Source organism: Salmo salar, unplaced genomic scaffold (assembly GCF_965601325.2).
Source record: "Salmo salar unplaced genomic scaffold, fSalSal1 ptg000136l, whole genome shotgun sequence".
Lineage (NCBI taxonomy): Eukaryota > Metazoa > Chordata > Actinopteri > Salmoniformes > Salmonidae > Salmo > Salmo salar.
The window spans coordinates 220,417-248,078 of record NW_027675321.1 but is presented as its reverse complement, the minus strand read 5'-3'; the positions used below and the strand labels follow the sequence as shown (position 1 = coordinate 248,078).

Genomic DNA, 27,662 nt, shown 5'->3' with positions numbered 1-27,662 from the left:
ACTGGTTGAAGTCGTTTTTAAATATAAAGTAGTAAATTTTCGACAATAACACAAACATATTAAATCAGGACATTCAAACGAGCCTTACAATTATAATCCAAAGTAGTGTCAAATGATGATAATCATAATCAACCTGGAAATGGAGGCTTTATTTGCTGTCAGCCTATGAGAACTCCCCTGAGTTTCCCCCACGGTGGTGAAGTAGTGAATAGACACAGAGCTTAATGTGAGTTTCCTTGAGTAGCACTCCTGATCTAGTGCTGTAATATTCAGAATACATTGTGAAAACGAATCTTTGCTCACCATTTTTTAAATATATATATTTTTTTCACCCCTTTTTTCTCCCCAATTGGTACTTACAGTCTTGTCTCATCGCTGCAACTCCCATACGGACTCTGGAGAGGCGAAGGTCGAGAGCCCTGCGTCCTCTGAAACACAACCCAACCTAGCCGCGCTGCTTCTTGACACAATGCCCATCCAACCCGGAAGCCAGCAGCACCAATGTGTCGGAGGAAACACCGTACACCTGGCGACCTGGTCAGCGTGCACTGCGCCCGGCCCGACACAGGAGTCGCTAGTGCGCGATGAGACAAGGATATCCCTGCCGGCCAAACCCTCCCCTAACCCGGACGACGGTGGGCCAATTGTGCGTCGCCCCATGGGCCTCCCGGTCGCGGCCGGCTGCAACAGAGCTTGGACTCGAACCCAGAATCTCTAATGGCACAGCTTAGGCCACTTGCTCACCATTTTTGCTCCATGCAGATATACTACATCCATAACTAGCGGTTTCTGCATTAGCAGGGAGGTGTTTCTGCAATCAAATTGTGTGCACATCGCCCTTGTCGCAATTTTAGGTGTTGGCTTTGGGGGTGACCAGTGAGATATACCTGCTGCTGTGATGTGATGCTGGACGGGCGAGGAGGTGCGGGCAGTGATCGATTGAATAGCATGCATTTAGTTTTACCTGCGTTTAAGAGCAGTTGGAGGCAACGGAAGGAGAGTTGTATGGCATTGAAGCTCGTTTGGAGGTTAGTTAACACAGTGTCCAAAGAGGGGCCAGAAGTATACAGAATGGTGTCATCTGCGTAGAGGTGGATCAGAGACTCACCAGCAGCAAGAGCGACATCATTGATGTATACAGAGAAGAGAGTCGGCCCGAGAATTGAACCTTGTGGCACCCCCATAGACTGCCAGAGGCCCGTACAACAGGCCCTCCGATTTGACACACTGAACTCTATCAGAGAAGTAGTTGGTAAACCAGGCGAGGCCATCATTTGAGAAACCAAGGCTGTCAATTTTGCCAATAAGAATGTGGTGATTGACAGAGTCGAAAGCCTTGGCCAGGTCGATGAATACGGCTGCACAGTAATGTCTCTTATCGATGGCGGTTATGATGTCGTTGATGTAGTTAGTATGCCAAAAGTTCCCGGATGTCGTACTAAATTCGCCAAAATACGACGTATACACGCAGTACTTTAGGGCCCATAATGCAATTCTTCATGAAATGGACGTAGCTTCACATCATTTTCAGATTTGAAGAAAATGGCGGAAAATATGCAGCCGAAGTCCAACGAGAGCCGAAACAAATTCATTGCTTTAACTAATTATGACAAATGTTAAGAACATGTTAAGCAATGTAATAAAGACATTTCTTTTCAAGTAAGTTACCTTACACGATATTTTGGCTGACAATTTGCTTGCATGTTATTACAGCAGTATGTACCGGCATGTTAAAACCTCTCTGGGGTAGGTGGGACGCTACCGTCCCACCTCGCCAACAGCCATTGAAATAGCAGGGCGCCAAATTCAAAACAACAAAAATCTCATAATTTAAATTTCTCACACATACAAGTATTATACACCATTTTAAAGATACACTTCTCATTAATCCAACCACAGTGTCCGATTTCAAAAACGCTTTACGGCGAAAGCATAGCATTAGATTATGTTAGGACACCACCTAGACAAGAAAAACCACACAGCCATTTTCCAAGCAAGAGGTGTCACAAAAACCAGAAATACAGCTAAAATTAATCACTAACCTTTGATGATCTTCATCAGATGGCACTCATAGGACTTCATGTTACACAATATATGTATGTTTTGCTCGATAAAGTTCATATTTATATCCAAAAAACCCATTTTACATTGGCATGTAATGTTCAGAAATGTTTTGCCTCCAAAACCTCTGGTGAATGAGCATATCAATTTACAGAAATACTCATCATAAACGTTGATAAAATATACAACTGTTATGCATAGAATTAAAGATATACTTCTCCTTAATGCAACCGCTGTGTCAGATTTCAAAAAAGCTTTACGGCGAAAGCACACTTTGCAATAATCTGAGTACAGCGCTCAGACACCAAAACAAGCCATACAGATACCCGCCATGTTGTGGAGTCAACAGAAGTCAGAAATAGCATTATAAATATTCACTTACCTTTGATGATTTTCATCGGAATGCACTCCCAGGAATCCCAGTTCCACAATACATGTACGTTTTGTTCGATAAAGTTCATGTTTATGTCCAAATACCTCCATTTTGTTCGCGCGTTAGGTTCACTATTCCAAATGCAGAAGGCGCGCGCACTAAAGTCCAGACGAAAAGTCAAAAAAGTTATATTACAGTTTGTAGAAACACGTCAAACGATGTGTAGAATCAATCTTTAGGATGTTTTTATCATAAATCTTCAAAAATATTCCAACCGGATAATTCCTTTGTCTCCATAAAGGAAAGAGAACTGAGCTTGTGCTCATGGCTGCGTGCGTAACTAAAATAATGGCTGACGGCCAGACACCTGACTCAATCAGCTCTTATTCTTTCCCCATTCACAGTAGAAGCCTGAAACAACATTCTAAAGACTGTTGACATCTAGTGGAAGCCTTAGGAAGTGCAATATGACCCCATAGACACTGTATATTGGATGTATATTGTGTGTTAGATAGGCAATCACTTGAAAAACTACAAACCTCAGATTTCCACACTTCCTGGTTGGATTTTTCTAAGGTTTTGCCTGACATATGAGTTCTGTTATACTCACAGACATTATTCAAACCGTTTTAGACACTTCAGTGTTTTCTATCCAAATCTACTAATTATATTCATATTCTAGCTTTTGGGCCTGAGTAGCAGGCAGTTTACTCTGGGCATGCTTTTCATCCGGACGTGAAAATACTGCCCCCTACCCCGATGAAGTTAAGCATTTCCAATCCAAAATTAAATCTAGAATCGGCTTCATATTTCGCAACAAAGCCTCCTTCACTCACGCTGCCAAACATACCCTCGTTAAACTGACTTTCCTGCAGATCCTTGACTTCGGCGATGTCATTTTCAAAATAGCCTCCAACACTCTACTCAGCAAACTGGATGCAGTCTATCACAGTGCCATCCATTTTGTCACCAAATCCCCATATACCACCCACCACTGCGACCTGTATGCTCTCGTTGGCTGGCCTTCTCTACATATTCGTCGCCAAACCCATTGGCTCCAGGTCATCTACAAGTCTTTGCTAGGCCGCCTTAACTCAGCTCACTGGTCACCATAGCAACACCCACCCATAGCACGCGCTCCAGGAGGTATATCTCACTGGTCATCCCCAAAGCCAACACCTACTTTGGACACATTTCTTTCCAGTTCTCTGCTGCCAAAAATCGCTGAAGTTGGAGACATATATCTCCCTCACTAACTTTAAGCATCAGCTATCTGAGCAGCTTACCGATCGCTGCAGCTGTACACAGCCCATCTGTAAATTGCCCATCTGTAAATAGCCCATCCAACTGCCTACCTCATCCCCATGTTTTTATTTACTTTTTTGCTCTTTTGCACACCAGTATTTCTACTTGCACATCATCATCTGTACATCTATCACTCCAGTGTTAATTTGCTAAATTGTAATTACTTCGCTACTATGGCCTATTTATTGCCTTACCTCCTTACTCCATTTGCACACACTGTATATAGATTTTTCTATTGTGTTATTGACTGTATGCTTGTTTATCCCATGTGTAACTCTGTGTTGTTTGTGTCGCACTGCTTTGCTTTATCTTGGCCAGGTCGCAGTTGTAAATGAGAACTTGTTCTCAACTGGCCTACCTGCTTAAATAAAGGTGAAAAACAAAATGTAATAAAAAATACATTTAAAAAATCATAACTTTATTGACAACACCCAAATGGATACTGTCATTAACTCGGTTCTTAATACTGTAGCAAACATTATATTAAGCAGGACATTCAAACGAGCTTTACAATTATAATCCAAAGTAGTGTGAAATGCACTCATAAGCAACCTGGAAATGGAAGTTACTTCCCTGAGTTTTCCCCCATTCAGAATACATTGTGAAAAACTAAAATCTTTGCTCACCATTTTTGCTCCAGGCAGATATACTACATCCATAACTAGTGGTTTCCTCATTACCAGATATACTACATCCATAACTAGCGGTTTCCTCATTACCAGATATACTACATCCATAACTAGCGGTTTCCTCATTACCAGATATACTACATCCATAACTAGCGGTTTCCTCATTACCAGATATACTACATCCATAACTAGCGGTTTCCTCATTACCAGATATACTACATCCATAACTAGCGGTTTCCTCATGACCAGATATACTACATCCATAACTAGTGGTTTCCTCATTACCAGATATACTACATCCATAACTGGTGGTCCATAACTAGTGGTTTCCTCATTACCAGATATACTACATCCATAACTAGTGGTTTCCTCATTACCAGATATACTACATCCATAACTAGTGGTTTCCTCATTACCTGATATACTACATCCATAGCTAGTGGTTTCCTCATTACCAGATATACTACATCCATAACTAGTGGTTTCCTCATTACCAGATATACTACATCCATAACTGGTGGTTTCCTCATTAGAATGGAGGTGTTTCTACAACCAAATTGCGTGTGCATCGCTGCGATTTTAGCAAACACAGAAAGGGGCCTATATTGGAGGCCAAAAGTCATCTGGCACACTGCTTAGGTCTTGACTGTTGTACAACTTCATGGGTACTCTCTGGTCATCCCTTTTTACCTCAAATAAACAGTGGATTTCTGCTGTTGTGTGCCTTTAACCATCTGTATGACTTTGTTGTTCACACAGGAGAGAGACGGGACTGTCGTGGATCCTCTGGGGATCCTCAGCAACCTCATGATGCTGAAGAGGCAGAGAAGAGTCTCTCCAGATCAGAACACCTCAAGAAACACCTGCAGACATCCACAGGGAAGAAAACTCACTGCTGCTCTGACTGTGGGAAAAGATTCACCTCATCAGAAAAACTTAAAATACATCAAAGAATTCACACTGAAGAGAAACCTTTTGGCTGTTCTCAATGTGGGAAGAGTTTTACCAAGTCAAGAAGGCTGATATCACATCAGAGAACACACACAGGAGAGAAACCTTTTAGCTGTAATCAATGTGGGAAGAGTTTTTTTAGTTCTAGCTGTCTGAAGAGACACCAGAAAACACACACAAGAGAGAAACCTTTTAGCTGTAATCAATGTGGAAGGAGTTATGCCCTGTTAGGTAGCCTGACAGCACATCAGAGAACACACACAGGAGAGAAACCATATAGCTGTAATCAATGTGGGAAGAGTTTTACCCAGTCAAGAAGCCTGATATCACATCAGAGAATGCACACAGGAGAGAAACCATATAGCTGTACTCAATGTGGGAAGAGTTTTTTTCGTTCTAGCAATCTGAAGGTACACCATAGAACACACAGGAGAGATACGAGAGAAATCATATAGCTGTACTCAATGTGGGAAGAGTTTTTTTCGTTCTAGCAGTCTGAAGATACACCATAGAACACACACAGGAGAGAAACCTTTTAGCTGTGATCAATGTGGGAAGAGTTTTACTACATCTGGCCAGCTGACTATACACCAGAGAACACACACAGGAGAGAAATCTTATAGCTGTGATCAATGTGGGAAGAGATACTCTAGTAAAAGACCTCTGATTAAACATCAGAAAATACATGAAGGAGTTGTTTCATGATATCAATGAATTAATGTCACAATGTAGAATGTTTTTAACATTGTAGAAGGAGTATTTTAATGATGTCACAATGTAGAACCCTAAACGTTTGTCCCCTGTTCTATTGATTTCAACATGATATGGATATTAGCCTCAGGGGGAAAATCCAGGCTCTGAAATGGAAGAGTTACTATTTATGTGATTTAACAAAAAGTGACTAACAAAAAAAGAGTTGTGTTACACTTACCACGTTGGTGACGCACTTCAATCAAAATGTATCTGGCTGTTTTCTACAAATTGTCCTCTAACCAGGGATGTACACATTATTCCCAGATTCTGTGTGGTTTTTGAGCTGTTAGTTTTAACAGGACGTGCAACCTCATCTCCCTCCTCTCGCACAAATGATTTCAACATGATATCGATGAGTTATGACAAATAAGTGTTGTGTTCCTTTGTTTAGCGACCCCTAAATTTAAATGCATCACTCCAAAATGTAGCTGACTGTCTTCTGCAGGTTGTCCTCTAACCAGTGAGGTAAAATATATCTCCATTTCCATGTGTTTTTTGTTTTGTTGTGTTAGTTTCAAGAGCAGATTCAACCTGATTTCCCCCCAAATGGATATAAGATTTGTGTTTTGTGTTTAGGCAGTGCGTTGCTATGGATCTTTATTTATTTTGACTGCACGTTTTTCCGTATTGGAGATGAGTTTTGTTTGGGCTCGTTCCAAGGGGACGAGAGTTCTAGAAGCTAGTGAGTTTTAGGAAGAGGAGAGTTCTAGAAGCTAGTGAGTTTTAGGAAGAGGAGAGTTCTAGAAGCTAGTGGGATTTAGGAAGACGAGAGTTCTAGAAGCTAGTGAGTTTTAGGAAGACGAGAGTTCTAGAAGCTAGTGAGTTTTAGGAAGACGAGAGTTCTAGAAGCTAGTGAGTTTTAGGAAGACGAGAGTTCTAGAAGCTAGTGAGTTTTAGGAAGACGAGAGTTCTAGAAGCTAGTGAGTTTTAGGAAGACGAGAGTTCTAGAAGCTAGTGGGATTTAGGATTCTATAGAAAGAAAAAGGAGAAACAAATAATCCTATTGTATATTATTATTTAGAAATACGTGTTTTTTTCTTATTTTTAATTGTTGACAGCCAGTAGACACCATGTTTATATTGGTGAAGGTGAAGCATTGTAGTTGATTATAATGTGAAATGGAAGTTGTTTTCTGTTGGTGGTGCTCAAACTTTTCCAACAAAAATATAGGATATATTTGTTGTCTTAAGGTGTTACAGGCTTTGGTTTTTCCATTTATGTTTTGAGGTTGGACTTTAGCACGTCTAGCTCGTTAGCACGTCTAGCTCGTTAGCACGTCTAGCTCGTTAGCACGTCTAGCTCGTTAGCTCGTTAGCACGTCTAGCTCGTCAGCACGTCTAGCTCGTTAGCACGTCTAGCTCGTCAGCCCGTCTAGCTCGTTAGCACGTCTAGCCCGTTAGCACGTAGGACGCACTGATTGGTGTCACCTCGTTAGTCAGTATGTGTTACACCTGTGCTGGCTTGTCCATCTCGTTAGTGGGAAGGTGTTTCACCTGAGCTGGTCCAGGTTCTATTTAAGAGTGTCTGGCCCAGTGCTCCAGTTGTCTTGATACATGTGGAGAGTCAACACCTTTAGTTGTTCCACCTTTTTGGTTTACTTCCTGTCTTTAAGTTTGGTGTGGGTTTTTCTTTAGTTTTCCTCTTCTTGGGCAGATTTAGTGGTTCTCATGGTGGGTGTCTTTTAGGTCCCAGTTGTTGTTACTAGTCAACTTTTAGTGGACACCCCCATAGTGTCTTTCAGAGCCCCTCCTAAAAAACAAGCTTATATTTTGGGTTGGATGTTGCATCCAATTAATATTTTAATCAATGGATTTTCCTTAGAATGCTAATCTGTCTTTCAGTTGTTAATCTTATGTTTGTTGTGGTAAATATTTCTGTTTATTTTCATTGTTTTATTTTTTTTCCTGTGAAGCATCCATGTCTGAAATGTGCTGTATAAATAAAGCTTGATTTGATTTGAACATATTGCAAAACTAATGAACCCAATGACTGACCAATCAACAGACTCTTGGTCCACCTTAGTATGAAAAACAGTATCAATCCCACTTTTCCAGCGTGCTGAAGGCGTGGTGGAGTGGTAAACACCACCCCCGGCTCTACCAGGGGCTTGAGGTGGTCTCCCACAGCTCTGCTTATGTCATGTTCTGTGGCCTTGCTGTTCCATTTCTTGACTGTCCCTGCAACACAGAAACACATTTAGTCATATTATATAAAACACTCAAAGTAATGGATATGGAGCATCTATGGCCTCAGTTACACCTGGCACCTAAATGTGACTTCTGTCATCTGATCACTCCAAGCTGCATTAGGTTCAGATCTACCAGGATGGGCCTTTGACAAAGTCAGGCCACTGAATATGCATAAGCAATGTAAAGAGATGGGGTGAATGAGGGGAAAAGTACATTCTACACAAATGACCTTCATAATATCAAAGAACAAATGTGTGTCTGAGGGGAAATTAACTTCATACAGCCAAAAGGGGTGAGAAATTACACCAATATCAGTGAACAATTTGCACTAATGTAAATTAACATAGATGATGGAACATATCACCTTTTGCTGACGTGATGAACCGCTAAGGGGACATAAATATTTACCATCTAAACCATGTGTGACCTCTCACCTCTCTGGCTGTAGAAGTGTTCTTCCTAACCAGTCCCTCAACAGCTCTCTGACTGAGCTCCACCCTCACTGGGTCTTCAGAGGAGAGGAAGGCTGAGGAGGGATGGAAGGATGAATGGATCAGTCACTCAATAAAGTGTAGAGCTGCTGTCTGACAAAATCACTATTTTAGTAGTTCATTAAAGTAAATAAAGCTTTATGACGGCTGAATACCAACTATCAATCACTTAGATCATGTATTTTCAGGTAGAGATACATCCTTGGGACGTCCCTAGCCCGTTGAAGTTGACATTTAAAATGGTTAAGGTAGGGGTTAAGGTTAGGGTTTAGGGTAGGGATGTCCCAAGGATCCCAGATAGCATTGACCATTGTGCATTCTTCTGTCTCTTTTACATAGCAGGTGATGGGTTCTGACTTCTGAACTTGAAAATATTAAATATCCTTATTATGTGATATTGAATGAAACAATAATGTATGTTGATGCTAATATGATGTACAATATTCCATCATGTTTCTATATGATAACAATAGAGTAATATATTTGATATGATGTACAATATTCCATGATGTTTCTATATGATAACAATAGAGTAATATATTTAATATGATGTACAATATTCCATGATGTTTCTATATGATAACAATAGAGTAATATATTTAATATGATGTACAATATTCCATGATGTTTCTATATGATAACAATAGAGTAATATATTTAATATGATGTACAATATTCCATGATGTTTCTATATGATAACAATAGAGTAATATATTTAATATGATGTACAATATTCCATGATGTTTCTATATGATAACAATAGAGTAATATATTTAATATGATGTACAATATTCCATGATGTTTCTATATGATAACAATACAGTAAAATATTTAATGTCATATACTATTTAACAGTTTCACTAATTCATTTTAATTAACTTAATCATTATGACACACCCCTCTCTATTGTCATTGGTTGCACTAATTGCACTGTTTGTCTATATAACCTGGTTGAAGTATTCATGACATCACCCTGAGGAAGGCACAGTGATGCTGAAACGTTGGTAAAAACCCAATAAATTACTGGGAGTTTATACATGGAGTGTGCAACTTTATTTTGATAGTTTATAGTTTATTCGCCGATAGTCAGCACCTCCACACAAACTATTCTTCTGGGTGTGCGCCAGCTCATGTTTTTTAAGGGTAGGTAACAACACATCCGCCACACTGATCCTCAACACAGGGGCTCCTCAGGGGTACGTGCTCAGCCCCCTCCTGTACTCCCTGTTCACTCATGACTGCACAGCCAGGCACGACTCCAACACCATTATTAAGTTTGCCGATGCCACAACAGTGGTAGGCCTGCTCACCAACAACGATGAGACAGCCTATAGGGAGGAGGTCAGAGACCTGGCCATGTGGTACCAGGAAAACAACCTCTCCCTCAACGTGATCAAGACTAAGGAGTTGATTGTGGACTACAGGAAAAGGAAGACAGCACGCCCCCATTCTCATCGACGGGGCTGTAGTGGAGCAGGTTGAGAGCTTCAAGGTCCTTGGTGTCCACATCACTAACAAACTATCATGGTCCAAACACACCAAGACAGTCGTGAAGAGGGCACAACAAAACCTATTCCTCCTCAGGAGACTGAAAAGACTTAGCATGGGTCCTCAGATCCTCAAAAGGTTCTACAGCTGCACCATCGAGAGCATCCTGACTGGTTACATCCCTGCCTGGTATGGCAACTGCTCTGCCTCCGACCGCAAGGTACTACAGAGGGTAGTGAGTACAGCCCAGTACATCACTGGGGCCAAGCTTCCTGCCATCCAGGACCTCTATACCAGGCGGTGTCAGAGGAAGGCCCCCCCCCCCCCCCACTCTCTGTTATCATCTATGCATAGTCACTTTAATAACTCTACCTACATGTACATATTCACCGTCTCACCTCATACTGTATTGGAGCAGCAGCAGCTGACTACCCAGTTCACCATCAGTTCACCGTCTCACCACATACTGTATTGGAGCAGCAGCAGCTGACTACCCAGTTCACCATCAGTTCACCGTCTCACCTCATACTGTATTGGAGCAGCAGCAGCTGACTGCCCGGTTCAACACCAGTTCACCGTCTCACCTCATACTGTATTGGAGCAGCAGCAGCTGACTGCCCAGTTCAACATCAGTTCACCGTCTCACCTCATACTGTATTGGAGCAGCAGCAGCTGACTTGATCGTTGATACTAATCATCATGTTTGAATCTGAGAGTAAATAGAGCCGACTACACTCTAAAAATGAAGGGTTCAACTGGAGTTGTTCTCAGATCCCCTAAGAACCGTAGGGTTCTTGGTCAATGAAAAACAGCCCCAAAAGGTTCTTCAAAGAACTTGTTAGAAGGTGGGTTCATCGAGGAACCTCCGTTGTTGCTGGACTTCTTCCGGGAACTTCGCAATTACAACTGAAAACGATGGTGACAAGTTTGGATGCGACAACAGTTAAAAAGGTTAAGTTGGGTTGATGTTTGGCTCTGAATATTTATCGAAATAATTTATATAATAATATAACATATTAATAATGAATTACGAAGACAATGATGGTTTTCTGTGAATATCTTCCATAACGTTACGATAGTTAATGAACGTAAATATTAGAAAGCCGGGTTTGACCGTCGGCGTTGTATGAGCTACAGTACAGTACCGTTAGCTAGCTAGCTAACGTTATGTCCTAACTAGGCACAACTAGGTTTGGATTATTTCCTCAACTATATTCTTTCCCATATATTGTATATCGTTTCCATAAAGCCAACATGGCTTTACACTCATTAACGTAAGTTTCCAATCTAGAGCAGTTCTCACTTTTGTGATAATGAACTAGCTAACGTTAGCTTCGTTAACTAACTAACTAACTAACTAACTAACTAACTAAGGACGGTGACCTGTCCAGACGAGATGTTACAACGAACTGAATCGTCAATGGAGGTCTTCCTCTTTATAAAGCCTGCTACAGCATGCAATACTATTAACTCGAAAGGGGGCATAACGTTACATGTACAATACTATCCCATTTTGGAAACGTTACATGGACAATACTATCCCATTTTGGAAACGTTACATGTACAATACTATCCCATTTTGGAAACGTTACATGTCCGCCCCCTTGTGGAGGGAAATTAATATCTTAGATGGTAGCTGTAGATGGGATTCAAATGCATAATGGTATTAATACAGTGTCTAGACTACCTCTTTTGTATAAATGCCCTTCAGAATCCAAACACAGTATTGCCACGCAGCAAAATGTTGCGTATAATCTTTCAAGTCAGCCTGATAAAATATTGAACAATTTGTGTACAAAGATATCTTGAAATGTGATATTAGGGCTGTATGGCAGTACTGTTACTGTATGGCAGTACTGTATTGGCTAGTGCTTTCTCCAATATGTTCTTCTATTTTATATTATATTATTTGTCGATGCCTATAATCTTTCAATATTTATTTTATATATATATATGTATATATATATATTAATGCTTGTAAGACTATTCTTTGACACATTTTCTCTTCCTTTGAAACTCTTATAGGACAGAACATGGACACAATGCAATTGGGATCAAGAAGAAGGTACAGATATATTGTAGGACAGCTGCATTTGAAGTGTACATTTAACCTACATAGCAGTCAATACAAACATAGAACATCACCCAAAACACACAAAACAAACACTCCCTGCCACGCCACAATAACAAATAACCCCTTTTACTGGTCAGGACGTGACAGTACCCCCCCCCCCCCCCCCCCCCCCAAAGGTGCAGACCCCGAAATGCACCTCAAACTAAAAAAAAACACAAAAACAACCCCAAACCTAAAGGGAGGAAAGGGAGGGTGGCCACCGACGGTTCCTGTGCTACACCCCCCCATCCCAATCCTCCCCCCACGGATGTGGCTCTTGGCGTAGCTCCCGTTCCGTAGACTCTAGGCTGGGGAGCGTCGCTGCAGACACCTGGCTGGGGAGCATCTCTGCCGGCTCCGGACTGTAGGCCATCTCTGCCGGCTCCGGACTGTAGGCCGTCTCTGCCGGCTCCGGACTGTAGGCCGTCTCTGCCGGCTCCGGACTGTAGGCCGTCTCTGCAGGCTCCGGACTGTAGGCCGTCTCTGCAGGCTCCGGACTGTAGGCCGTCTCTGCAGGCTCCGGACTGTAAACTGTCGCCGGAAGCTCCGGGCGGGGAACTGTTGCCGGAAGCTCCGAACAGGGAACTATCGCCGGAAGCTCTGGACGGGGAACTGTCGCCGGAAGCTCTGGACGGGGAACTGTCGCCGGAAGCTCTGGACGGGGAATGCGCACTGGAGGCCTGATGCGTGGGGCTGGCTTTGGAGGCGCCAGACTAGTAACACGCACCACAGGGCTAGTGCGAGGAGCAGAAACAGGACGTACTGGACTGAGCAGGCGCACTGGAGGCCTGATGCGTGGGAATGGCTTTGGAGGCGCCGGGCTAGTGCGAGGAGCAGGAACAGGACATACTGGACTGGGCAGGCGCACTGGAGGCCTGATGCGTGGGACTGGCTTTGGAGGCGCCAGACTAGTGACACGCACCTCAGGGCTAGTGCGAGGAGCAGGAACAGGACGTACTGGGCTATGGAGGCGTACCGGAGATCTGGAGCTCAGGGCTGGCACACACCGTCCTGGCTGGATGGTCACTATAGCCCGGCACGGGCAGAGCGCTGGCACAGGGCGAACTGGGCTGTGCTGGGGAATGATGGCTGCCGTGCGTAGAGCAGGCGCAGGGTAGGCTGGACCTAGGAGACGCACTGGTGGCCAGATGTGCTGTGCCGGCGCACTTCTCCCTGGCTGAGTGCCAACTCTAGCACGGCAATGCTGAGGAGCCCGTATCGACCGCACCGGGCTATAGCTGCGCACTGGCGACACAGTGCGTAACTCAGCATAACAGGGTGCCTGCTTGATCCGTCGCTCCCATAATAAGCACGAGGAGTTGGCTCAGGTCTCCAACCTGACTTACCCCAACTCCCTGTGTGCCCCCCCCCCCCCCCATTTTTGGGGGGGGCTGCCTCTCAGGCTCCTGTAGCTCCCTTAATTTGTCCTCCCAGAATCATCGTTCCTCCTTCCATGTCGATCCTTCTCCCCGGTGCTCCAGTCCACGCTGCTTGGTCTTCTTGTGGTGGGTGGTTCTGTAACGGCCGTCGAAGGGAGTAGACCAAGGCGCAGCGGGTTGAGTGCTCATATTTCAATTTTTATTCGAACATTTAAACAAAACAAGAAAAACGACAGCCAAACAGTACTGTCAGGTACACTAAACACTAAACAGAAAATAACCACCCACAAAACACAATGAGAAAACCCCCTACTTAAATATGGTCTCTAATCAGAGGCAACGAGATTCAGCTGCCTCCAATTAGAGACCAACCCCAAATAGTTCCAACATAGACAACCTAGATTAAACATAGAAATAGAATAACATAGAACATCACCCAAAACAAACACCCCCTGCCACGCCCTGACCAAACTACAATAACAAATAACCCCTTTTACTGGTCAGGACGTGACAATACACACTAAAGCTGAAAAAATCTGTATTTAGCATCAAGTCTTCAATGTTGTTAGTTTACCTATGATTCATCTTTAATGTTGTTTTTATTGTACATCATTAGTTGTATTTTTTAAATGTCATGTCATGTATTCCCCTGTGGCTCAGTTGGTAGAGGATGGTGTTTGCAATGCCAGGGTTGTGGGTTTGATTCCCACGGGGGGCCAGTACAACAACAACAAAAATTCATGAAATGAAATGTATGCATTCACTACTGTAAGTCGCTCTGGATAAGAGCGTCTGCTAAATGACTAAAATGTAAAAAAAAATGTCATGAAAAGCACTATACAAAGTAAATGTATTATGGTCTGACATGCCTGCAGAAATGTTGCAATTTTGTAATGTGTTTTGTTTGGTAAATTGTTTTGTAAATATTAATTTACATTTGTGGTGCCACTAAATAAACAATGAATTATTTAAATCAATACTGTCAATATTGTTATTATTAATATTAAAATATGTTTTTATAATGGAGGGAGGGTGGACAGGGAGTTAAAAAAATGAACCCCAAAAGGTTCTTTGAGGAACCATGATAAGGGGTTCTTCAAATAACTTATAGGGGTTCCCACAAAATGTTCTTCAAATAACTTTTAGGGGTTCCCCCACAGTTCCAATTTGAAGAACCCCTAAAGGATACTCCAGGAACCTTTACTTTTTAGAGTGTATATTGATAAAAGTCACCTTGTCCGAGAGACATTTACATAGTTATACACAGCCCAATTTGGGATGACTATTTTAGGGCGAAATAGCGGCCACAGACAGACAGACCTGATATTGACCATAATTCAACGTCATTGGACGTCACGTGCTGAGTGAGTATGACCAAAGTTATTCTATTTAGCTACACTTTGTAGTACATTTTTACACTATTGTAACGACCCTGGGTTTATAAGCGCGGAAATCGACTCTGCCGCCAGACTTCGGGCTTGAAGGTCGAGGGTTCGAGACCTGCTCCCTGTCTGCTGTTTCATTACACTACAATAAATGTTTCTGATGCCACATCGCCCGTTTTCAAAGGGAGTCGTTGGTTTTTAGGGGCAGTCGCTTTTGAGCTTTTTGTCTGAAACTATTTTCTCAACTGCGATACCAACTCCAGTCAGCAGATGGCGATGTGCGTCTTTCAGGTGATTCTGCCACTGTGACGTATAATCTAGTGGACGGGACGTTTCTTCAGCATCAACAGCAAGTCAGCCACCATGGTTCACTCTAACTTTATGGAAAAAGGTTTATTCAATAAATCTAGCAACTCCTCTCATACTGGGAAGAACCTCACCTCTTACATCTAGACGTTCCGCTAGCGGAACACCTGCTCCAATATCCAATGATAGGGCGTGGCGCGAATTACAAATTCCTCAAAAATACAAAAACTTCAATTTTTCAAACATTTTAAAGACAAGACTCTCCTTTATCTAACCACACTGTCCGATTTCAAAAAGGCTTTACAGCGAAAGCAAAACATTAGATTATGTCAGCAGAGTACCAAGCCAGAAATAATCAGACACCCATTTTTCAAGTTAGCATATAATGTCACAAAAACCCAGAAGACAGCTAAATGCAGCACTAACCTTTGATGATCTTCATCAGATGACACACCTAGGACATTATGTTATACAATACATGCATGTTTTGTTCAATCAAGTTCATATTTATATCAAAAAACTGCTTTTTACATTAGCATGTGACGTTCAGAACTAGCATACCCAAAGCAAACTTCCGGGGAATTTGCTAACAATTTACTAAATTACTCACGATAAACGTTCACAAAAAGCATAACAATTATTTTAAGAATTATAGATACAGAACTCCTCTATGCACTCGATATGTCCGATTTTAAAATAGCTTTTTGGTGAAAGCACATTTTGCAATATTCTAAGTACATAGCCCAGCCATCACGGGCTAGCTATTTAGACACCCGGCAAGTTTAGCACTCACCAATATCAGATTTACTATTATAAAAGTTTGATTACCTTTTGTTGTTTTCGTCAGAATGCACTCCCAGGACTGCTACTTCAATAACAAATGTTGGTTTGGTCCAAAATAATCCATCGTTATATCCGAATAGCGGCGTTTTGTTCGTGCGTCCCAGACACTATCCGAATGGTAAAGAAGGGTCGCGTGCATGGCGCAATTCGTGACAATAAAATTCTAAGTATTCCATTACCGTACTTCGAAGCATGTCAACCGCTGTTTAAAATCAATTTTTATGCCATTTTTCTCGTAAAAAAGCGATAATATTCCAACCGGGAATGTCCATTTAGCTAAACAGAGGAAAGAAAACAAAGCTTTCGGTCGACGCGGGCACGGGCCTGAGTCTCACAGTACTGTAACCAGCCACTACCCAAACGCGCTACTTTGTTTCAGCCAGAGCCTGCAAAGCCACGATTCAGCGTTTTGCCGCCTTCTGAGAGCCTATGGCAGCCGTAGGAAGTGTCACGGGACAGCTAAGATCCTCACTCTTCAATAAACAGAGACAAGAAGAACGACACCTTGTCAGACAGGCCACTTCCTGAATGAAACCTTCTCAGATTTTTGCCTGCCAAATGAGTTCTGTTATACTCAGACACCATTCAAACAGTTTTAGAAACTTTAGGGTGTTTTCTATCCAAAGCCAATAATTATATGCATATTCTAGTTACTGGGCAGGAGTAGTAACCAGATTAAATCGGGTACGTTTTTTATCCAGCCGTGAAAATACTGCCCCCTAGCCATAACAGGTTAAGGGCAGTTTATTTCAAATGTAGTACCTGGATGGAGAAAGTCCAAAAAGCGTTTTATAGTTTCATCCTTAGAGTAACTTAACCTAAAGTGGACACACTCCCATCAGTTTCTGAGACAACTGGCCAGACTTTGTAGACAGTTTAATAATGCTTAAACCTCATCTTTATCAAATGATCCATTAAAGATACCAACTCAAAACTTTTGTTCGTCTACATATGGGTTGTTTAAATTGTATCTAATTATATTCCCAATATTACTTTATCAAATCTCTAGTAATCGATTCTACACACATACAATTCATCATATTTTCATATATTCACAGAATCCATATAAAACGTAAGAAATTCTCAGGTAGTCACGACAACCATTCCATTTGCTTTTTCAGGGACTCTCCATAGCAACGAAGCATCTCTCCAAACATCCTCCCAGCAGAACCAAAAATAAACTTTAGTTTCCCAGACAATGACCATGGGATCCTCAACGGTTCTCTAACCTCCCAGAGACCACGGCAAAATCAAGCCTCCCAGGAACTATAGACCTTCCTCTGCTTTCTAAAATATCATTCCCCTCTCAATACCACCCCGTGATATTCTATGTTGGCAGTGAAGGAACGGAACCCCAAGATAACGTTAGTTGGTAGAGCATGGTGTTTGCAACGCCAGCATGGTGTGTGCAACGCCAGGGTTGTGGGTTCGATTCCCACGGAGGGGTGGTACAAAAAAAAATGTATGAAATGTATGCATTCACTACTGTAAGTCACTCTGGATAATAACATCTGCTAAATGACTAAAATGTATCCACATGTCAGTCATCTGATTAAGCATATTTCTATATGAGGAACTACAGATCTGTTACTATCCAAACATCAGATTAAGACTCAGTCACACAATGCTATTCCCAAACGTACCTAATCAAGTAGTTGTTTTTCCAACAATATTTTAACCTGCAGGAATATTTTCACATTTCTATCTCATGCTCATCTATACTCGGCTCGCTGCCTCTCAGATCAAAGGTGAGTCCATTTGCTCCGTTCCCGAAGTGTGGTCTCCCTGAGATCCCAAGTTAGAGGGGTCCCTCGTGCACCATTTACCCAGGTCACCAGGAGCGGTCACCAAGTGAAGATTCACATCCCCATCGCCAAATGTGGTGGTTAATTTCTTTAATATCAAATGAGGAGAGAAACTTATCACACAAGTCAGAATTAATCTTAAACTAAATCTTTATTCACTTATTAATAAGGGAGCAGGTCAATACAACACGCAAATATAGGGTGAATCAATTGAGTGCTCTACGATAATGATGGCTGGTCGACGAATCACCCCCAGATGATTCGTTGAGAGATGAATCACCCCCAGATGATTCGTTGAGAGATGAATCACCCCCAGATGATTCGTTGAGAGATGAATCACCAGCAGATGATTCGTTGAGAGCCACGAGACAAAAGTACAAAGGTCTTTTATAGTACTTTTAACCTACATGACGAACAACAGATGTATAGAACGGGTCACAAGGTTAAGATTTGTATGAAAGATACTTCTAATTCTCAGCAGACAGTATCTGCTGTAAAAACAGTACTCTTTGTGTAGAGACCAGGGTCTGGCCCTGGGGTCATCTCTCCCTGGTCCCATATAGAACAGAAACATTAACTCATTTTCTGGAATGCAGTCTCTTTAGGTTTAATCACCCAAAAGACATTGTAAATCTCCTGTCAGTGGAGCAACTAAAGGTGTTGACTCTCCACATGTATCAAGACAACTGGAGCACTGGGCCAGACACTCTTAAATAGAACCTGGACCAGCTCAGGTGAAACACCTTCCCACTAACGAGATGGACAAGCCAGCACAGGTGTAACACATACTGACTAACGAGGTGACACCAATCAGTGCGTCCTACGTGCTAACGAGCTAGACGGGCTAACGAGCTAGACGTGCTAATGAGCTATACGTGCTAACGAGCTAAAGTTCAACCTCAAAACATAAATGGAAAAACCAAAGCCTGTAACACCTTCCCCCTTAAGACAACAAATATATACTATATTTTTGTTGGACAAGTTTGCTCACCACCAACAGAAAACAACTTACATTTCACATTATAATCAACTACAATGCTTCACCTTCACCAATATAAACATGGTGTCTACTGGATGTCAACAATTAAAAACAAGAAAAAAACACGTATTTCTAAATAATAATATACAATAGGATTATTTTTTTCATTTTATTCTTTATAGAATCCGAAAAATCACTAGCTTCTAGAACTCTCGTCCACTTTTCATTTAACCTTTATTTAATTAGGCAAGTCAATTACAAATTCTTATCGACAATGACGGCCTAGGAACAGTGGGTTCAACATATTTTTACCTTGTCAGCTCGGGGATTCGATCCAGCAACTTTTTGGTTACTGGCTCAATGCTCTAACCACTAGGCTACTTGGAAGTACGTTGAAATTAAGTTGTTTTCAAGTAATTTAACTACAACCGAACGAATATAGGACATCGGGCATGGGCTTCTTTTCAAAGACATTTTGCTAGATGGGATAGCCCCAATGTCAAAACACAGTTTTCAATAACAAATATGCAGAAACAGTTTGTGATATATTGAAAAACTAAACATATAATATGCTATATACACAAACATCTGCCACAATAATCATATTACTTGTATTTTTTTGACAAGTAGCAATAAATCACTGATATCGTCAGGGGGGAAATCAGGTTGTACTGTTGTTGAAACTAACACAAATAAAAAACATGGAAATGGGAGATATATTTTACCTCACTGGTTAGAGGACAACCTGCAGAAGACAGTCAGCTATATTTTGGAATGATGCATTTAAATTTAGGGATCGCTAAACAAAGGAATGCAACACTTATTTGTCATCACTCATCGATTTCATGTTGAAATCAATTGTGCGAGAGGAGGGAGATGAGGTTGCACGTCCTGTTAAAACTAACAGCTCAAAAACCACACGGAATCTGGGAATAATGTGTACATCCCTGGTTAGAGGACAACTGGTAGAAAACAGCCAGATACATTTTGAAGTGTTGCATTTTGATTAAAGTGGGTCACCAATATGGTAAGTGTAACAGAACTCTTTTTTTGTTACTCACTTTTTGTTAAATCTCATAAATAGTAACTCTTCCATTTCAGAACCTGGATTTTCCCCCTGAGGCTAATATCCATATCATGTTGAAATCAATAGAACAGGGGACAAACGTTTAGGGTTCTACATTGTGACATCATTAAAATACTCCTACTATAATGTTAAAACATTCTACATTGTGAGATTTCATTTCATTGATATCATGAAACAACTCCTTCATGAATTTTCTGATGTTTAATCAGAGATCTTTTACTAGAGTATCTCTTCTCACATTGATTACAGCTATAAGGTTTCTCTCCTGTGTGTGTTCTATGGTGTCTAGTCAGCATGCTAGAACAAGTAAAACTCTTCCCACATTGAGCACAGCTATAAGGTTTCTCTACCATGTGTGTTTTCTGGTGGTATATCAGGCTGCTTAGCAGAGTAAAACTCTTCCCACATTGATTACAGCCAAAAGGTTTCTCTCCTGTGTGTGTTCTCTGGTGTGCTGTCAGGCCGCCAGGTGAAGCAAAACTCTTCCCACATTGATTACAGCCAAAAGGTTTCTCTCCTGTGTGTGTTCTCTGGTGTGCTGTCAGGCCGCCAGGTGAAGCAAAACTCTTCCCACATTCATCACAGCTACATGGTTTCTTTCCTGTGTGTGTTCTCTGGTGTGATATCAGGGCGATTAAAATAGGAAAACTCCTCCCACATTGATCACAACTGTAAGTTCTCTCTCTTGTGTGTGTTCTCTGGTGTGATATCAGGCTGGTTGACAGAGGAAAACTCTTCCCACAGTCAGAGCAGAAGTAAGGTTTCTCTTTTGTGTGATTTCTCAGGTGTATTTTGAGTTCTGATGAAGATTTAAAAAATGTCCCACAATCAGAGCAGCAGTGAGAATGATCACTTGTGTGAATTCTCCGGTGTGATATAATGCCTGATGAGGTGCATCTTTTCCCACAGTCAAAGCAGCGGTGAGATCTTTTCCCTGTGGTTCTCCGCTGGCGTTTATTGAGGTGTTCTGATGTGGAGAGACTCTTCTCTGCCTCTTCAGCATCATGAGGTTGTTGAGACTCCCCAGAGGACCCACGATAGTCCCGTCTCTCTCCTGTGTGAACAACAAAGTCATACAGATGGTTAATGGCCCACAACAGCGAAAATCCACTGTAAAAGGTGATGCCAACAGCGTAGCCATGATGTTGTACAACAATTGACGTTTGTAATGAATGTAATGATTACTTGACATTTGTCTTAAAATGAGCAAGAATAGTCATATTTTGTCTTGTTTTCACATTAGTAGTAACATCGATGATTGTAGGCTAGAAATAAGTTATTCATGTTGTTGAAACTCTAAGCAGTGTGCCAGACGACTTTTGGTCTCCAATATAGGCCCCTTTCTGTGTTTGCTAAAATTGCCAAAACTGACCCATCTTGCGGGGTCAGGTGAAAAATGGGTGTCTGATTATTTCTGGCTGGGTACTCTCCTGACAATCTAATGTTTTGCTTTCGTTGTAAAGCCTTTTTGAAATCGGACAGTGTGGTTAGATAAAGGAGAGTCTTGTCTTTAAAATGGTGTAAAATAGTCATATGTTTGAAAAATGGAAGTTTTCGGATATTTGAGGAATTTGTAATTCGTGCCACGCCCATCATTGGATATTGGAGCGGTGTTCCGCTAGCAGAACATCTAGATGTAACAGGTTAATATCTCAATGTTCAAAGTTTAGCCCGAATCTAACAATAGTCATAAAGTTACACTCCCTTTCAACTTCGGTACAACATACTATGGGGAAATACAATCATTCCCCAACTGACCCAAACAGATACTAAATGAAACGGCCCCTGGCAGACCACCCAGACCTGACCCCGCAAGATTGTTGTCAATTTATTAATTGTCTTTTGTTTGAAACACTCCTGTCAATGTTGAGTAAGGACGCACACCTGAATACGCATATAGAAGTAGGACTAGTCTACCTGGTTACACATATAGAAGTAGGACTAGTCTACCTGGTTACACATATAGAAGTAGGACTAGTCTACCTGAATACGCATATAGAAGTAGGACTAGTCTACCTGGTTACCCATATAGAAGTAGGACTAGTCTACCTGGTTACCCATATAGAAGTAGGACTAGTCTACCTGGTTACACATATAGAAGTAGGACTAGTCTACCTGGTTACCCATATAGAAGTAGGACTAGTCTACCTGGTTACACATATAGAAGTAGGACTAGTCTACCTGGTTACACATATAGAAGTAGGACTAGTCTACCTGGTTACCCATATAGAAGTAGGACTAGTCTACCTGGTTACCCATATAGAAGTAGGACTAGTCTACCTGGTTACACATATAGAAGTAGGACTAGTCTACCTGGTTACCCATATAGAAGTAGGACTAGTCTACCTGGTTACACATATAGAAGTAGGACTAGTCTACCTAATTACACATATAGAAGTAGGACTAGTCTACCTGGTTACACATATAGCAGTAGGACTAGTCTACCTGGTTACACATATAGAAGTAGGACTAGTCTACCTGGTTACCCATATAGAAGTAGGACTAGTCTACCTGGTTACACATATAGAAGTAGGACTAGTCTACCTGGTTACGCATATAGAAGTAGGACTAGTCTACCTGGTTACCCATATAGAAGTAGGACTAGTCTACCTGGTTACCCATATAGAAGTAGGACTAGTCTACCTGGTTACCCATATAGAAGTAGGACTAGTCTACCTGGTTACACATATAGAAGTAGGACTAGTCTACCTGGTTACACATATAGAAGTAGGACTAGTCTACCTGGTTACACATATAGAAGTAGGACTAGTCTACCTGGTTACCCATATAGAAGTAGGACTAGTCTACCTGGTTACCCATATAGAAGTAGGACTAGTCTACCTGGTTACACATATAGAAGTAGGACTAGTCTACCTGGTTACACATATAGAAGTAGGACTAGTCTACCTGGTTACCCATATAGAAGTAGGACTAGTCTACCTGGTTACACATATAGAAGTAGGACTAGTCTACCTGGTTACACATATAGAAGTAGGACTAGTCTACCTGGTTACCCATATAGAAGTAGGACTAGTCTACCTGGTTACACATATAGAAGTAGGACTAGTCTACCTGGTTACCCATATAGAAGTAGGACTAGTCTACCTGGTTACCCATATAGAAGTAGGACTAGTCTACCTGGTTACACATATAGAAGTAGGACTAGTCTACCTGGTTACCCATATAGAAGTAGGACTAGTCTACCTGGCCTGTGTGCAAATGTAGGCCTATAAATGTGCCCATTTGGGGATGTCTGATAGTATTTCTGATTGTCTTAATGCACCACCACTAATGAGTTGTGGAGCTTCTCAAAACAAATGTTTCTTCACCTCAAACAGCAACTGCACCTCAGTGACGCTCAAGGTCCTAAACGATATCTTAACCGCCATCGATAAGAAACAATACTGTGCAGCCGTATTCATTGACCTGGCCAAGGCTTTCGACTCTGTCAGTTACCACATTCTTATTGGCAGACTGAACAGCCTTGGTTTCTCAAATGATTGCCTCGCCTGGTTCAACAACTACTTCTCTGATAGAGTTCAGTGTGTCAAATCGCAGGGCCTGTTGTCAGGACCTCTGGTAGTCTCTATGGGGTGCCACAGGGTTCAATTCTTGGGCCGACTCTCTTCTCTGTATACATCAATGATGTCGCTCTTGCTGCTGGTGAATCTCTGATCCACCTCTACGCAGACAACACCATTCTGTATATTTCTGGCCCTTCTTTGGACACTGTGTTAACAACCCTCCAGACAAGCTTCAATGCCATAAAACTCTCCTTCCGTGCCCACCAACTGCTCTTAAATACAAGTAAAACTAAATGCATGGTCTTCAAACAATCGCTGCCTGCACCTGCCCGCCTGTCCAGCATCACTACTCTGGACGGTTCTGACTTAGAATATGTGGACAACTACAAATACCTAGGTGTCTGGTTAGACTGTAAACTCTCCTTCCAGACTCACTATAAGCATCTCCAATCCAAAGTTAAATCTAGAATTGGCTTCCTATTTCGCAACAAAGCATCTTTCACTCATGCTGCCAAACATACCTTCATAAAACTGACCATCCTACCGATCCTCGACTTCGGCGATGTCATTTACAAAATAGCCTCCAATACCCTACTCAATAAATTGGATGCAGTCTATCACAGTGCCATCCGTTTTGTCACCAAAGCCCCATATACTACCCACCACTGTGACCTGTACACTCTCGTTGGCTGGCCCTCGCTTCATACTCGTCGCCAAACCCACTGGCTCCAGGTCATCTACAAGACCCTGCTAGGTAAAGTTCCCCCTTATCTCAGCTCGCTGGTCACCATAGCAGCACCCATCTGTAGCACGCGCTCCAGCAGGTATATCTCTGGTCACCCCCAAAGCCAATTCCCCCTTCGGCCGCCTCTCCTTCCAGTTCTCTGCTGCCAATGACTGGAACGAACTACAAAAATCTCTGAAACTGGAAACACTTATCTCCCTCACTAGCTTTAAGCACCAGCTGTCAGAGCAGCTCACAGATTACTGCACCTGTACATAGCCCATCTATAATTTAGCCCAAACAACTGCCTCTTCCCCTACTGTATGTATTTATTTATTTTGCTCCTTTGCACCCCATTATTTCTATTTCTACTTTGCACTTTCTTCTACTTCAAATCTACCATTCCAGTGTTTTACTTGCTATATTGTATTTACTTTGCCACCACGGCCTTTTTGTCATTACCTTCCTTATCTCACCTCATTTGCTCACATTGTATATAGACTTATTTTTCTACTGTATTATTGACTGTATGTTTGTTTTACCTCATGTGTAACTCTGTGTTGTTGTATGTTGTCGAACTGCTTTTCTTTATCTTGGCCAGGTCGCAATTGTAAATGAGAACTTGTTCTCAACTTGCCTACCTGGTTAAATAAAGGTTAAAAAAAAAAAAAAAAAATATCAATGTCCCTGTTTTATTAGATAGTACTCACTGTATTTACTGGTGTTAATCAGATCAATGTCCCTGTTATATAAGATAGTACTCACTGTATTTACTGGTGTTAATCAGATCAATGTCCCTGTTTTATAAGATAGTACTCACTGTATTTACTGGTGTTAATCAGATCAATGTCCCTGTTTTATAAGATAGTACTCACTGTATTTACTGGTGTTAATCAGATCAATGTCCCTGTTTTATTAGATAGTACTCACTGTATTTACTGGTGTTAATCAGATCAATGTCCCTGTTTTATTAGATAGTACTCACTGTATTTACTGGTGTTAATCAGATCAATGTCCCTGTTTTATTAGATAGTACTCACTGTATTTACTGGTGTTAATCAGATCAATGTCCCTGTTTTATTAGATAGTACTCACTGTATTTACTGGTGTTAATCAGATCAATGTCCCTGTTTTATAAGATAGTACTCACTGTATTCACGGGTGTTAATCAGATCAATGTCCCTGTTTTATAAGATAGTACTCACTGTATTTACTGGTGTTAAACAGATCAATGTCCCTGTTTTATAAGATAGTACTCACTGTATTTACTGGTGTTAAACAGATCAATGTCCCTGTTTTATAAGATAGTACTCACTGTATTCACGGGTGTTAATCAGATCAATGTCCCTGTTTTATAAGATAGTACTCACTGTATTTACTGGTGTTAATCAGATCAATGTCCCTGTTTTATAAGATAGTACTCACTGTATTTACTGGTGTTAATCAGATCAATGTCCCTGTTTCATAAGATAGTACTCACTGTATTTACTGGTGTTAATCAGATCAATGTCCCTGTTTTATAAGATAGTACTCACTGTATTCACGGGTGTTAATCAGATCAATGTCCCTGTTTTATTAGATAGTACTCACTGTATTTACTGGTGTTAATCAGATCAATGTCCCTGTTTTATTAGATAGTACTCACTGTATTTACTGGTGTTAATCAGATCAATGCCCCTGTTTTATTAGATAGTACTCACTGTATTTACTGGTGTTAATCAGATCAATGTCCCTGTTTTATTAGATAGTACTCACTGTATTTACTGGTGTTAATCAGCTCTCCAGTCTTCTCTTCTTCGTCCTCCTCTAATGTGACAGTAATCTCCCCCTCTTCATCCTTCATTCCAAAAACGTCTTCATCTTCTTTCACTTCATCCTCCACTCCAAAAACTGCATCTTCCTCCTCTTCTTTCACAGTAACATCCTCCTCCTTTCACTCTGAACGCGTCTTTCTCTTCTTTCACTGAAACGTCTTTCTCTTCTTCTTTCACGGTAACAGCCTCACCCTCTACTTGTTTTTGTATTGAAACAGCCTCCTCTTCCTCCTCCTCTTTCACGAGAGTTTCTTTCTCCGTCCAACAGACCTCCGCTTCTTTAGCAGGAGGAGAGTAGCTTAGTGAACTCATGGTCGGAGATAATAGCTAGTTAGCATTAGCGACTAGACTAGTGCTAACTTAACCAGCCAGCTAGCTGACTTACAACGTAAATATTACATAAAATGGAGTACTATGTTTAAATCACAGTGGCAATTAAACCACGAAATTGTCTTAAGAACTTGAATGTTCAGACTTTGTCGGCTAGCGAGCTACCGAGGTGGCTGCAGTTGCTGAAGAAGCGTTCCGTCCACTAGAATATACGTCACACTAGAAACATCGCCTGAAAGACACATGTCGCCATCTGCTGTCTGGAGGGAGGAAACGCAGTTGAGGAGGGAAAACTATTTTTATTCTTCATTGAATTATAATATTATAAAGCAGTTTAGGGAAACGTTTTTTTCCTCTCCATTAAATATGAATATTATATCAACACGTACAAAGAGCAACAAGTGTTGTTTGATTAGTTCAGATTTTTTTATGAGAATTTAAAACAAACTCTACATCTACTCCACATCTGTATTTCTGATTCAGTCAAATAACTACATATCAAAATAAGCACCTAGTTATTGATACCCTTGATAAAGATGAGAAAAAATTACTGTATAAAATAAATAAATAAACTTTACCCACTACCAGGATATTTTAGCCCAAAACCTGGTTACCTCTCTGCTAGGAGGCTGAGACTTGGCCATAAGTGGATCTTCCAGCAAGACACATCAACATCAAAGAAGAAATGGTTAATTGAGCACAAAATCAACATTTTTAATGGCCATCTCAGTCTTCGGACTTGAACTCCATTGAAAACCTGTGGTTTGAATTGAACAGCGCAGTCCACAAGCGCAGACTAAATAAATCAAGGACATGGAGAGATTCTGTATGGAGGAATGGTCTAAGATCCCACCCAATGTGTTCTCTAATCTCATAAAACATTTCAGTGTCATTATCCTCCCAAGGGGAGAGTGCTGGAGTATTGAAAACATGGGTAGCAATAATTCAGACCCCTGCCTTTTGAGAATTACATGTTAAACTAAATCTCTTTCTCTGAGCAATTGTATTAGTATAAAATAATATAATTTCCCTTTTTTTTGGTGTAACAATACATCATGTAGATGTATATAATGAACAGACTAGGTCTATACTGCTCCTACATGGTGTAACAATACATCATGTAGATGTATATA

General features: G+C 41.3%; 1 pseudogene across 1 annotated transcript in view; it reads right to left on the bottom strand.

The window, feature by feature from the left end:
• Positions 1–26,716, bottom strand: part of LOC145866931 (uncharacterized) — a 93,036-nt pseudogene extending 66,320 nt beyond the window's left edge. Inside the window, exon 1 of the transcript XR_014383168.1 lies at positions 26,141–26,716. The product of XR_014383168.1 is annotated as an uncharacterized LOC145866931 (transcript). The remainder of the gene's footprint in view (positions 1–26,140) is intronic.
• Between the last annotated feature and the right edge of the window lie 946 nt (positions 26,717–27,662).